This window comes from Hordeum vulgare, chromosome 5H, assembly GCF_904849725.1.
Source record: "Hordeum vulgare subsp. vulgare chromosome 5H, MorexV3_pseudomolecules_assembly, whole genome shotgun sequence".
NCBI classification, from domain to species: domain Eukaryota; kingdom Viridiplantae; phylum Streptophyta; class Magnoliopsida; order Poales; family Poaceae; genus Hordeum; species Hordeum vulgare.
Genome location: NC_058522.1, coordinates 360,102,207 through 360,114,891, shown reverse-complemented (window position 1 = coordinate 360,114,891; position 12,685 = coordinate 360,102,207). Strand labels below are relative to the sequence as shown.

General features: G+C 44.6%; 1 pseudogene; it reads right to left on the bottom strand.

Moving 5' to 3' along the window:
• Positions 1-4,611: 4,611 nt before the first annotated feature.
• LOC123399606 lies at positions 4,612-5,870 on the bottom strand (annotated as a pseudogene).
• Between the last annotated feature and the right edge of the window lie 6,815 nt (positions 5,871-12,685).

Sequence of the window (12,685 nt, the reverse complement as noted above, 5' to 3'; positions counted from 1 at the left end):
ATGTAAGTTATAAGCGTCCCACGATCTCATAATTTGTTAAATATCTCCGCAAAGATGCAAACATCTATACCATACCTAGAAAACATCTAGGAAACGAAATTGAATTTACCAATGCATTGTATGGCCCTTGCATTGTCATGAAGCAACTTGAGTGACTAACTTTATTATTATGACCAAATTATGCAAAAAAAAAGTATAATGTTAAATGTCATAACTAAATTCTGTACTCACTAAACAAACACTCAATTATTGCCCATATAATAGATTTAAACATGTGCGAGCAGCCATGAGAAGCATGGGGTCTTTTTTTATGAGAGGCCAAGCCACTCCGAGGCCTACGGTTGGTGCTCCCGAGCGTCTATCGGTGGGTTTAAGGAACATAACTTCCCAGCAAATGACTTTGAACTCTCAGTAAACATCCATCACTTCACTTCTTCCATGAAGAGATAATGCCAAGGCAACAATTATCATCCCACATCGTCCAATTAGACAAAAAAAGAGTAAATTTACGAAGCTAGGCATCACAAACATACCTTGATCCAAGAATGATGACCAACTTTTGCAGGGCTCCAAAGTTCCAAACCATTAAAAATGCCAAATGCTGCTACGTTTGATTTCACCTTGCAAACACATGTTTTCTTTTACTTAAACAATGTAATTGATATGAATCAACAACTCACCGCATCCATATTGGATAGGGAAAAGGAACAATCATGTTTCCTGGAAAACATGAAAGCAATAAGCACTCCACAAAGCATGATTTCGCCACATTAGAGAGCTTTACTATCTGTACAACGCCACAACAAAGATATGCTTGCCTAAACCATGATTCATGTTGCTCCCCAAAATTTTGAAGTGCATACTTCTACTTTTGGCATTATTATGTAGACTGGAAATTAGCGGCAATCATTGAGGGCAACCCCAAAAGGAAAAGTACCAATTCAAAGTATGCATTGAAAATATAACATGGAAGTGATCCATTGCTCTACAAGCACAGGGCTACTCAAAGCATCAACAATAGTTTTGGTACAGGATCAAAAAACTTGCAGATATGAAATTAGTGTCAACTCTGTCTTGATCTATAATGCATTTGACATCGGCCTACTTGGTCTTACCATCTATGAATAAACTATACATAAACATCACTACAAAAATCAAATAAGAAATAAGACACCAATTTTTTTTATTTCATTAGTCCAATTAGTAAATGAGAAAATAGGCCAAGAGCCCTTTCAATAGTGACCCAAGTTGTGGTGGCTTCTCAATCTGCGAAAGAATTAGTAATTTGGGACAAGTAAACTAAATGACACGTCTAATATAGTCTCTCACATGGCATCATAAAATAGAAGAAAAGGTGTGCAAGTTAACTGGAAAGAAGATATTGGTTTGCTAGTCCATCCACGATCTAACTTTTGGTAAGTGGAAGGCCAAGCTTGGGTGGACTGTTGACCGTCCAAACGTGTTACCATAAAAACAACCAAATATAAATTTTACAGTTCAAAGCAGCCCAAACCATCCAAATGATGAGGAATCTTTGAAATTTGTACTGGTTAAAAAAGGCATCATAAAAACAGCAAAGGAGACTATTATGCGATCACCAAACAAAACAGAAAACAAAAGTTAAGAGTGATTACTGCTGCATAGATGATGAGTTGATGATCCCGACTCATCTTCAATCCTCTTATTGTCACAAAAATAGGTTGGGGAATAAGAGCACATGAATGCAAGACACAACAAAATCCCGAATGTTTGTCTAGAAATATGTGTTTGATGCAAAACTTCACTAATCATCACAAGCGCAAATTACTGCTACAAATATAATGAGCATGCAAGATTTTTTTTCAAAATCTGGGTTATACATTTATCTTATTATGTTTGATCATGCCTGACCATTATTGCTAGAAAGATAATACCATAGAAAAGTTTCTTTTTTACTATCAACATCAGAGGTTGGTTTGCTGGATGATTAAAGGAAAAGTACATCAGTTAATCACCATCAATTTGGTTGCTCTAATGCTTTGAGTGTCGGACCCCTATCGTTTGGCGATTCATGATGAACTGGTCTGGGGGCGCCTGCGAGCGAGTAGGAGAGGCATGGTGCGACAAGATGCTGCATGCCACGAGGGAAATGAAATTTTACTATTCCATACCATTCATGTTGCTGCTTTCAGATTAAATTGAGTTAGATCCTGATTTCCATACCATTCATGTGTCAAGTAATCATCCATGTTCATATGTATGAACAAATTTTTAACACATTTGGCGGCCATTCTGTAACCTGATATGACGCAGAAAAATTTATCATTAGAAATTATACGTATAACATCAACAGTATATGCATGCAGTTTCCTCAAGAAACGACCATATGAGCTTTAAAATGAAAGCACACAAATGAACAACGAACATATAAGAAATGCGAGTTATATAGTATCTTATTACAAACATGGCAGTAAGCACAAGTCCGAATCTTCACACTTCTTTTTCATGGCTGTAGCAAGTTACCTTATTAATTGGTACTTGTGTATTGAACTTCTGGATGGCCAACTCGTGCTCTTTAGGTGGTGCTGGCCTGCTGTAGCTTCTGTCATCCAAGTTCTGTGGACTCCACTGTTCCACCTTTGGCTTTAGATCAACCACCTTTTGTAATAAACCAGGGGTGCGGGATCGGCACTCACAGTCAAACAAGCCTAATTAGTAGGATCTCGAATCAAACATGAACATGGAAAATTAAAGCAAAGGCAGATGCATGTCCAGAAAACGGAGGCATTTTAATTAGCAATAGAAATGAAAGAATTCCATCCGATTAATTTTGATGTCGAAACAGAGATAATGCTCTCTTGTATAAAAATTAGACTAATGGACATTTCAAAAAAGAATATTGGACCACTCTTGTCCTCTCTTCAGAAGAGCGGAGGTGGGGATGAGAAGAGGAACATGTGGTGACGAACTCCCAAGCCTTCCATGATGTGGTGTTGGAGCTCCATGTCCATGTAGAAGAATCACATGGTTGTCAATGTCGTGGTTGTCCATGTGGATCCAGCGCCATGTTGGGAGCAGACACAAGAAGGGCGCCGCATCACCTGCTCGGTCGCGGTCGCGGCGGATTTCCCACTCTCGAGCTCGATCCGCCACCACGAGCTGCCACGGGGCTGGGGGCTGGGTGCAGGGGAACGGCGGGCAGCGGGGAACGGCGGGCGGCGGGGAACAGCGGGGCGGCAGGGAACGGTGGAGGGCGGGGCGAGCGGGGGAGAGGCGACGGGCTGGGCGAGTGAATGCGGCGGCGCAAATCTTGTGGAGGACATGGGGCTGGGGGCTGGGTGCAGGAGAACGGCGGGCGGCGGGGAACAGTGGGGAGGCGGGGAACGGTGAAGGGCGGGGCGAGCGGGGGAGAGGCGAGCGGGTTGGGCGAGTAGGCGGGGGTGAGCGGGGGAGAGGAGGCGGCGGGCGGGGCGAGTAGGCGGGGGTGAGCGGGGGAGAGGAGGCGGCGGGCGGGGCGAGCACGCGACGGGCGGGGAGGGGAGAGGAGTCAGGGTTGGTGCGGTTTCGGAACGCTTCGTGAAGAGAACGTGGGGCTTCGCGATGTTAATGAAGGGTTAACGAAAGATTTCGTTAACGATGATTTAAGACCCTTGATCATTTGATTAGACGCTTCAGATTAGAAGTTGGATCTGCCCTTTCGTGCTTTTAATAGTACAGATGAATACGCTGAGATTCTCAATTGACAGGTGTCGGACTAAGTAAGATTCCCGTCTCTATGTACCAACTCTGCCATGATGTGACTAATTAAGATTGGCCCTTATGGAACAATTTTTTCCATGACCAGAGGGTGTCCACTTAAAAACATATGTTCTTGCTGTCATCTGGTGCCACTTGGTGCCACCTAGGCAGGGACCCCATGTGGGCTCTGGTGAGATTATCGACGAACTTGAGGTCCGTTTCGGCCCAGGAGATAATTAGTACGTACTCTACAACTGTAGTAGACCCATTCCGTTGGGCTCACGGTTCATCGGGATATAGAAAAGCAAGAACAAGGGAACGGAAACTGGGACAAAGAGCGCACGCAGTTAGAACAGGAACTCAAATCAAAAGATAAAATATCACGCATTTCGCTCCATCAGTAACTCAAGGAACAGACAAAAACATCACGAATTCTGCTCCTTCCGTGTGCCTATCATGCTGAAACGCATGTTTCTCTTTTGCAGTTCATGCATCCAAAAAAGATGGAGTGTGCAAATGCAGGACAGTTAAAACTGAGCAAGCTGCTCATTGGGTTGGTATAAGGCTCAGGCTGACTACTGGCCAGTAAACTGGTATAGGTAGCAGCGATGTCAAACAGAAACCTAGAAGCCATGCCTGCTGTAGAATATCAGCAGTCAGATTGGGAATCAACGCGCAGAACATTCAGAATTTTTACACTTGGTGCATTGTCAGACTGTCCTCTGAAAGTAGACTCTGTCTTGAATCACCCACCAGCTTTGCCTTTCACAGACTATTGTAGTACGAGCAAAAAATCCACTCTCGCAATCCTGTGCTCCCCACCCGTGTCATGTAACAGCTTCTGGCAGCAGCTTGATGTACCAGTGCTCACTGCCCTGCCTCGCCTCCCCTCGCCTACATGAGGATGAACACAGCTACTGAAACAACCAAGGACGCAGCGAAAAGGCTCAGCGACACCACCCTTGTCGAAGCACTCAGAATCTGCACTGGAAACACGCATCCTCCCTGAGAAGCATTCGTCGTCACGATCTTCGCGAGGCCTCCAAACGAACACGCCCTGACGTCCTGATCCATCGTCTGGAAGTAGATGTTGAACGCGTACGATATGTTGCCATCATGGTTGAGACCGTTGCATGAGCACCCGTACCCTAGCGTTGTGCAATCTGCGTTCGAGCATGCATAGTTCACGGAGGCTGGCAGTTCTTTGTATTTATCCTTCAAATCCTTGTCGAACACACACCACTGTGATGGCAGGTACTGCACCCCTTCGACCCCGAGCAGGTACCGGTTCTGGCCAAACCCACTGAGGTCCATGGGGAACTTCGGCTTCCCATCGTAGGTGAAGAGTCCCCAGTGGCGCTCGAAGCGCCCGGGTAGCACGCTCTTCTGGTTCTCGTCGGTCAGCGCGAACAGGTAGGCGTCCATGCGGCCGGGTCTCAGAGGCGTCCCGACATTTCTGGCCAGTTTCTTCATAAAACCATCGTAGAACTTCTGTGCATACTTGACGTTGGCGTTCTTATCGCCATATGTTGGCCAGCCGATCTCACCGACTATGATCTTCATGTCAGACACACAATCTTTCCTTAGGGACCAAACAAGGGTGTCGAAGTTTGCGTCGAACACGTTGGTGTATACCATCCCTTTGTCATAGACTGGCTTGCTACCACCATCAAAGAAGGAGAAGTTCAACGGGAAGTTTGCGTTCTGGTAGAGGCTCGGATACGGGTAGATGTTGACAAAAAAAAGGGGCATCATTCCTATGGAGGAAATTGACAATGGAAACCATGAGGGTGTTGATATCTTTGCGGAAATTCCCAGCATATGGCATTGGTGTCTTCTCAGGGGAGTTGTAGACGTCAGCATTCAGGGGAAGAATAGCCTTGACCATTACACCAGCCTCATCTAGAGCTCTCTAAATGTTCTTGAGTGCAGGAAAGGTAATGTTGATGAAGCTGCCATTGTAGCTCTTCAGAAAAGGTTCATTGCCAACAGCCACATACCTAAACAAAACCAATGAATGTAACCAGATCGTCACAAAAGAACTAAGATGAAAAGTTGCAAATAAGTAGGTGGAATTAATAAAAATATGCACAACACATGTTCATCGAACCCATCTAAATGTTTCTGACATACACTGTTAAGTCATGAGCCATTGAGCAACTGAACACAACAACGACTATTCGCGAGTCACGACGCATCTGGCCTGGTGTAGTGGTTGTCCATGTGGATCCAGCGCCATGCTGGGAGCAGACACAGGAAGGGCGCCGCATCACCTGCTCGGTCACGGTCACGGCGGATTTCCCACCCTCGAGCTCGATCCGCCACCACGAGCTGCCACGGGGCTAGGGGCTGGGTATAGGGGAACGGCGGGCGGTGGGGAACAGCGGGGCGGCGGGGAGCGGTGGAGGGCGGGGCGAGCGGGGGAGAGGCGACGGGCTGGGCGAGTGAATGCGGCGGCGCAGATCTTGTGGAGGACACGGGGCAGGGGGCTGGGTCCAGGGGAACGGCGGGGAACAGCGGGGAGGCGGGGAACGGTGGAGGGCGGCGCAAGCGGGGGAGAGGCGACGGGCTGGGCGAGTAGGCGGGGGTGAGCGGGGGAGAGGAGGCGGGCGGGGTGAGTAGACGGGGGTGAGCGGGGGAGAGGAGGCGGCGGGCGGGGCGAGCACGCGACGGGCGGGGAAGGGAGAGGAGTCAGGGTTGGTGCGGTTTCGGAACGCTTCGCGAAGAGAACGTGGGGCTTCGCGATGTTAACGAAGGGTTAACAAAAGATTTCGTTAACGATGATTTAAGACCCTTGATCATTTGATTAGACACTTCAGATTAGAAGTTGGATCTGCCCTCTCGTGCTTTTAATAGTACAGATACTACTCGTAGGTGGCCAATACTAATAAACAAGCAAACAAGAATTTCACAACGCGCACCCCATAAAATGCCCCACAACACACACCAACCAATCAGCACCTCACGTCTGGGTGGACTTAGCAATTAGCATTGGCTGACCATACTCTACCGCAGAGGAGAATACCAAACTCCACCCGCATCATGCACCTGTCTTCCGTGATTAGCGCCCACATCCTCTTAACCTCCGTCGCCACCAGCACCATATCCTGCCTGCACGCCGACCTCGCCGAAGTGCACCAAAACGTCGCACCATCGCCGTCGCCATTGCCGACGGGGTACGTTCTACCAGCAGTTCGTCGCTGGGATGATGCTGGTGGCCAAGGAGTTCGGGGCGCCGCCGCCGCCGGGCGCGATGGTGGAGGCGGCACAACAGAGGTGGGCCCCGCCGTCCATGGTGAGGGTCTCGCCGAGGGGCGGGTCACCTGTGCGGTGGGGGACCTGTGGCTGCGGGCGCGGGGAGGGGGGACGGGCCCGGGAGTGCGAGCCAGCACGGGAGCCACGAGAGCGACATGGACCTGGCCATGCTCGTCAGTGACTTCCTCGAGGGCGGCAGCGGCGAAGGCGGGGACTCGCACGGCAGCAGCGACGGCGAGCCCGGTGGCCTCCACGACCTCGCCCACCTCACCGACAAGATCTCGGTACGAACCTCGCGCCTCCATCCCGTTCCCCGTCTCCTCTCCTCTGCCCTCCTCTGCTTTGTTCGTGTTGATTTTGCGTTTTGGCTTTGGGGCCAAGGTTTGGTTTCCCCCAAAATCGTGCTCAATTCATTAACCAGGCAGGTTGGTTAGGTGGTTGGATGCAACTCCATGAAACTGCCCAATTATTAGCGCTTCCCAATCCCCATGTTAGTTGTAACTGGACAAATCATGTATAACACCATGCTTGTGCCCTTATTCCTGGAGTATTTGCAGTTGTATTCTTTGGTCGTTCATTGCTCAATCAAGTGAGTCTATTCTCTCTTTTTGACAACAATTTAAACCTGTCAATAGGGGGAAATATGGCCATGATCCTTTCACTTTTTTTGGTTTGAGAATAACTGAGTAGTCAGTTTCCAGACTGGATTTGTTTTCTGTTCTACACATAGATGCAGGTGCGACAATTAGCTGCAACAAATATTGTTATTTTTATTTTGCAGTTTGGATGTGCGTCCATACACGTTAAACAGTTAAGTAGATTTAATCTGGAGTCTAACAATACTTTTGTTAATAGTTGCCAACTAAGAGATGATCTACTTGTGCCAAAAGTGAGGATGGAGATATCATGAGTTCATATTGTACAAAATTATTTTTTGTAAGCAATATTCTCTTTTTTCTTATTATTTGATATTTTAATATTGATAATAGCTCCTGAATTGATGTTTGATTACCTCTCCCCCTTGGAGAACCATCAGATTTTCATGCATGAACAATAACCATGTGCTTTTATTTTTAGGCATAAGGACTCTAAAATGGATGAAGGATGAGCTAAAGTTCAATAGCGTACAACAGGCATGTTGTGTATAGAGTTTGCAAGGAACCGTGTTCATTTCTTACACTTAAATATCTTAGCTAGCACAACTATTTCATATCAGAATACTTAATGTAATCACTTTTCTTAACACTTTCATGATTTTCATTATGTGAATTCGATTACTATGATGCCAGGTAACTTGACTATTCGGTATCTGTATTTGACATCTGCATCGAATAATTTTATTTCTAAAGTACAGTTTGAAGTTTAATTACACATAGGATGGGTCACTCCGGTTACCATGGAAACTCAAGTATTTTGCGTTTGCAGTTTGCGATCTTTTTCCCCTATAGCGTCGCGATATACCTCAGTTGTCATCTAAATATAGTAACTGCTATGGTCATTACTAAGGACTAGATTGATATGTATTTAGAAATGTATCATTTATATTTGTATCATTTTGTGCAATTGCTTTCTCACTTTAATTGTAGCTCTAAATACTCATGTGAATGTAGAGAAGTTTGGCCTCAAACAAGATAGAATCGCAGTATGAAGAGTTTAAAGTGAGACATGAAAATTAGGACTACGAACCATAAAGAGAAAGATTGGCAAGGAGATTAGAAATCCATGCATCAAGCCCAATCAGATATAGACATCCTCAAAAGGCTGAGGTAAGTACTTGTACTCTGAATAGACTTGGATAAAAAAGAACCGTTTGTTCAATTGATATTATGTTTTTCTAATGGTTGGTCCACAAAACAGGATTATTAATAATGGGGAGAAGCACGGGTTCCTACCACCGTTGAGGATACGGAAGTCTCAGTTCCACTATGCACTGACACGGGTACCGAGTGCATCCGCAACAGGCGGGGACATGAGAGTCGTGCCGTAGCCGGCGAGGATGGGGGTGCCGCCGCCATTTCGGTCGCTCTATAGAACTATCACTTTTTATATTGCATACTTTACATGTTTCAGATTACACAGTTTATAATTTTTAGAACTGAAAGTTAGATTCCGATTGTTATCTTCACATTAATTCAATATGTTGTCCATTTTAGATGTGTTCTTTCACATTCCCACATTTTTCTTTTACCTTAACCCAAGAGAACTTCCTGAAATCTTTATCATAGTTTTGTGATTTCTAAATGGGTTAGATTTCTTTTTGGTCTGATTGAACCTCACATAACATAGTAAAATGATGAGTAATGGGCTTTGTATTAAACATGATCTTTCGAGAGGCAGAGATCATCATGCTATAGTATTCTATCATTTTTTTGAAATTTCTAGAATATGAATTCAGAATTCAATATTCATATTAAATTTAATGAGCTACTTTGATCAAGACGTGAGTTGCACGGGCATGTTTACTAGTAGATAGTAACATAAATATCATCTAAACAAAAAGTATGATGTGGCAACTAATAAATGAGAAGAGAGAGAAATTGAGTAACTTAGCATGTTACTACCTTTATGAGTAACATAACGGATACCAATGCAAGATGAGTCTATAGCCTAATAAATGATAGACTCAATGTTACTATCCACTATGGAGGTAGTAACTTAGACTAGTAACATATATATGTTACTACTCTATGTTACTCCTCATTGTGAGTAATCTCAAGCCCATTATGCTTCATTGCACTTCAACTATGCTTCATTGCACTTCAACTCATGTCAAATACAGGAGTATGTCTCTACTAATCCGTTAAAAAAAAGTACTCCCTCCGTCCGAAATTACTTGTCGTAAAAATTTATTTAAATGAATGTATCTACAACTAAAATACATCTAGATACATCTATTCCTTCGACGCGTATTTTCGAACAAAGGGAGTAGTATGTTTGTATTGAAGTTTCAAACAACAAGCCCTTAGGTGGCGGTTAGCATAAATCGCAGAAGGGCAATTACAGAGGCGATCCAATCTCGTCTAGGGTACGTATGTCGGTAGCTTGTGCACTCGTTGTTCGTGTATGATTGTGTCTTCCAAGGAGTACTGCGGCAATGTTGATCCTTTCGCAACCCTCGTGTCTCCTATCCTTTCGCCACTAAAGTTTTTTGTGTTGACTGGATAGCACGGTTGTGATACGAGAGTCATCCCTAGGGTTCTAGGTTTAGAGATGGTGAAGTAGAGCTGAAAGGATGGAGAAAGTAGAAGGGTTGTTGGAGGGGCTGAAGCTGCCGGCGGCGGAGCGAAAACGTCTGAAGATCAGTGCAACAGAGAAGGGTAAAGTGTTTGAGTGGGTGTCGGACGACCCGGGAGCGGTGGAAAAACTATTCTCGGGATGACCTGTGCATGCATATGTGGTCGGACAGACTTTGGGGAGGATTTGGCCAATTAAAGACACGTTTAGGTAGCGGTCGGCTGCTCCCTAGCGCTCTCGGATGGCCGGCCCAGAAATAAAGTATTTGATCACAATAATCTGTATGTAAAAGAAAATAATTTCTTTCCTAGTTCATATAAGAACAAATATAATCCATATTACCAAGAAAAAGTAGCACGTAAATAGAAAACAATATTTTTTGGCAAAAGCATATGTGAATGGGTGTGAATGCATTTAATCCATATTTCAAAAAAGATATGACTTTTAAACCATGCATCAGAATTAAGATTCGTTTTCATCATTGGAACCCTCGCGACGTGTCCTTCGAAAGTAGATCCCGCGTGGGTATGTTTCAATGAACTCTTTGTATGCAATTTAATCTTTGTTTGATGCAACCATCTCCTAGTTGGTGTGCAACTTATCCCTACTTTTTGTAGTACAACTTATCCCAGAAATTTCTTTTGGAGGCCGAGCTCCATGGAGGCCTCCAAATGCAAAATGCAAAATTCAAAATTCATGAAAAAATATATATTTTTATATTAAAAAATCTAAAAAAATACATGGTATATTAAGGCATAATGCACAAGTGTGTAAATTTCAGGACAATTGTGTAGAAACGAGGGATGTGCAAAAAAGGTAAATCTGATGTTTTTAACACATGATAGTATACATCGTTCGAGACCATGAATTTATCTTTTTTGTACACGTCGCATTTTAACGTATTTTATTTTGAAATTTTGCACACATACTCCTCACATCCTTATTTACTTATAAAAAAAGCTTTTCTTAAAATCAGGCTTCATGTAGGTCGAGAGCCAAAACGTCATTCTCAAGTTATCCCTACTTGTGGATGTGCATTTTTCCCTCATGCGAACATGTGTGTAGGCATTAAATCCATGTTTCCTTTTTTCTAAACAAATAATAAGTTTCACAAACATTGAAATTAAGATCTGCTTTCACTGTAGGAATCCTCACGACGTGATCTTCGAAAGTAGATCTCACATAGGTATGTTTCGACAATTGTTTTGTGTGCAATTTAGTCCATGTTAGGTGCAACTGTCTAGCGATCGTTGTATAACTACCTCACGGTTGATGTGTAGCTTTTCCTCTACTCGTGGACTTGCAGTTTTCAATGATGGCACCTCCATCCCAAACTATCCCCCAACGAGTGAGATGCGCAACTTCATCGGTTATCATGTCCAACTGTGTAGTAGTCGATGTGTAACTTTTTCTTTACTCGTGGATGTGTAGTTTTCACTGTTTGTTGCCTCGGCTAACTACCTAGTGATGGATGTGCAACTTCGCATGTTTCCCTGACCAACTGTATAACATTCGATGTGTAACTTTCCCCCGTACCCCGTGGATATGTAGTATATTTTGTGGTGGATATGAAGATGTGATTTTGCTGTTTTGAAACTATGTTGTGAGGGTGCAAGTATTAACAAAACAACTCAACTTAATGTTGTTTTGTAAATATTTAGTTGCTCCAAAAACCCACTTTTCTGTTTTTGTTAAATAGGTCATAATTCCTTATGACCAGGGGTGTGTTTGTTTTATTTTTAGCATGATCAGATTGCCTAGGGTTTTATTTTTCCTTTCTCTGTTGTTTTCTAAATAGAAAGGCCCGGGGAGATCTTTCTCTCTTATTTGGCGCCATAGGTGGGCTTCCTCCCCCTGCGTGGCCCAAACTCCCTCTCTATCTGGTGCAGCAGCCCACCTTGCGCGTTCCTCCTCCTTCCTGACGCCGCCCCCCCTAGTGCGCACGCTTTCCGTCAGCAACACAGAGAGCGAGCACGCCGTGAGGGTTTGATACGTCCATTTTGCATCATGTTTTCGTGTTGATATTTATCGCTTCTTGGGCTGTTATTTCACTTCACGGTACAATTCTTATGCCTTTTCTCTCTTATTTTGCAATGTTTACATGAAGAGGGAGAATGCCGGCAACTGGAATTCTGGCCTGAAAGTGGAGCAAAGTTGAGATACCTATTCTGCGCAACTCCAAACGCCGTGAAAATCAACAAGGATTTTTTTCCGGATTTATAAAAAATACTGGGCCGAAGAAGTGCCAGAGGGGCGCCAGGGGTTGGCTACAAGCCTGCACGGCGCGACCACCCCCCAGGCCGCGCCATGAGGGCTTGTGGGCAACCTATTGGCCCACTTGCCCCCTCTTTTTCTATACGAAGGGTTTTGTCCAGGAAAAAAATCAAGGAGGAGCTTTTTCGTGGTTTCGCCGCCGAAACGAGGCGGAACTTGAGCAGAACCAATCTAGAGCTCCGGCAGGACGATCCTGCCGGGGAAA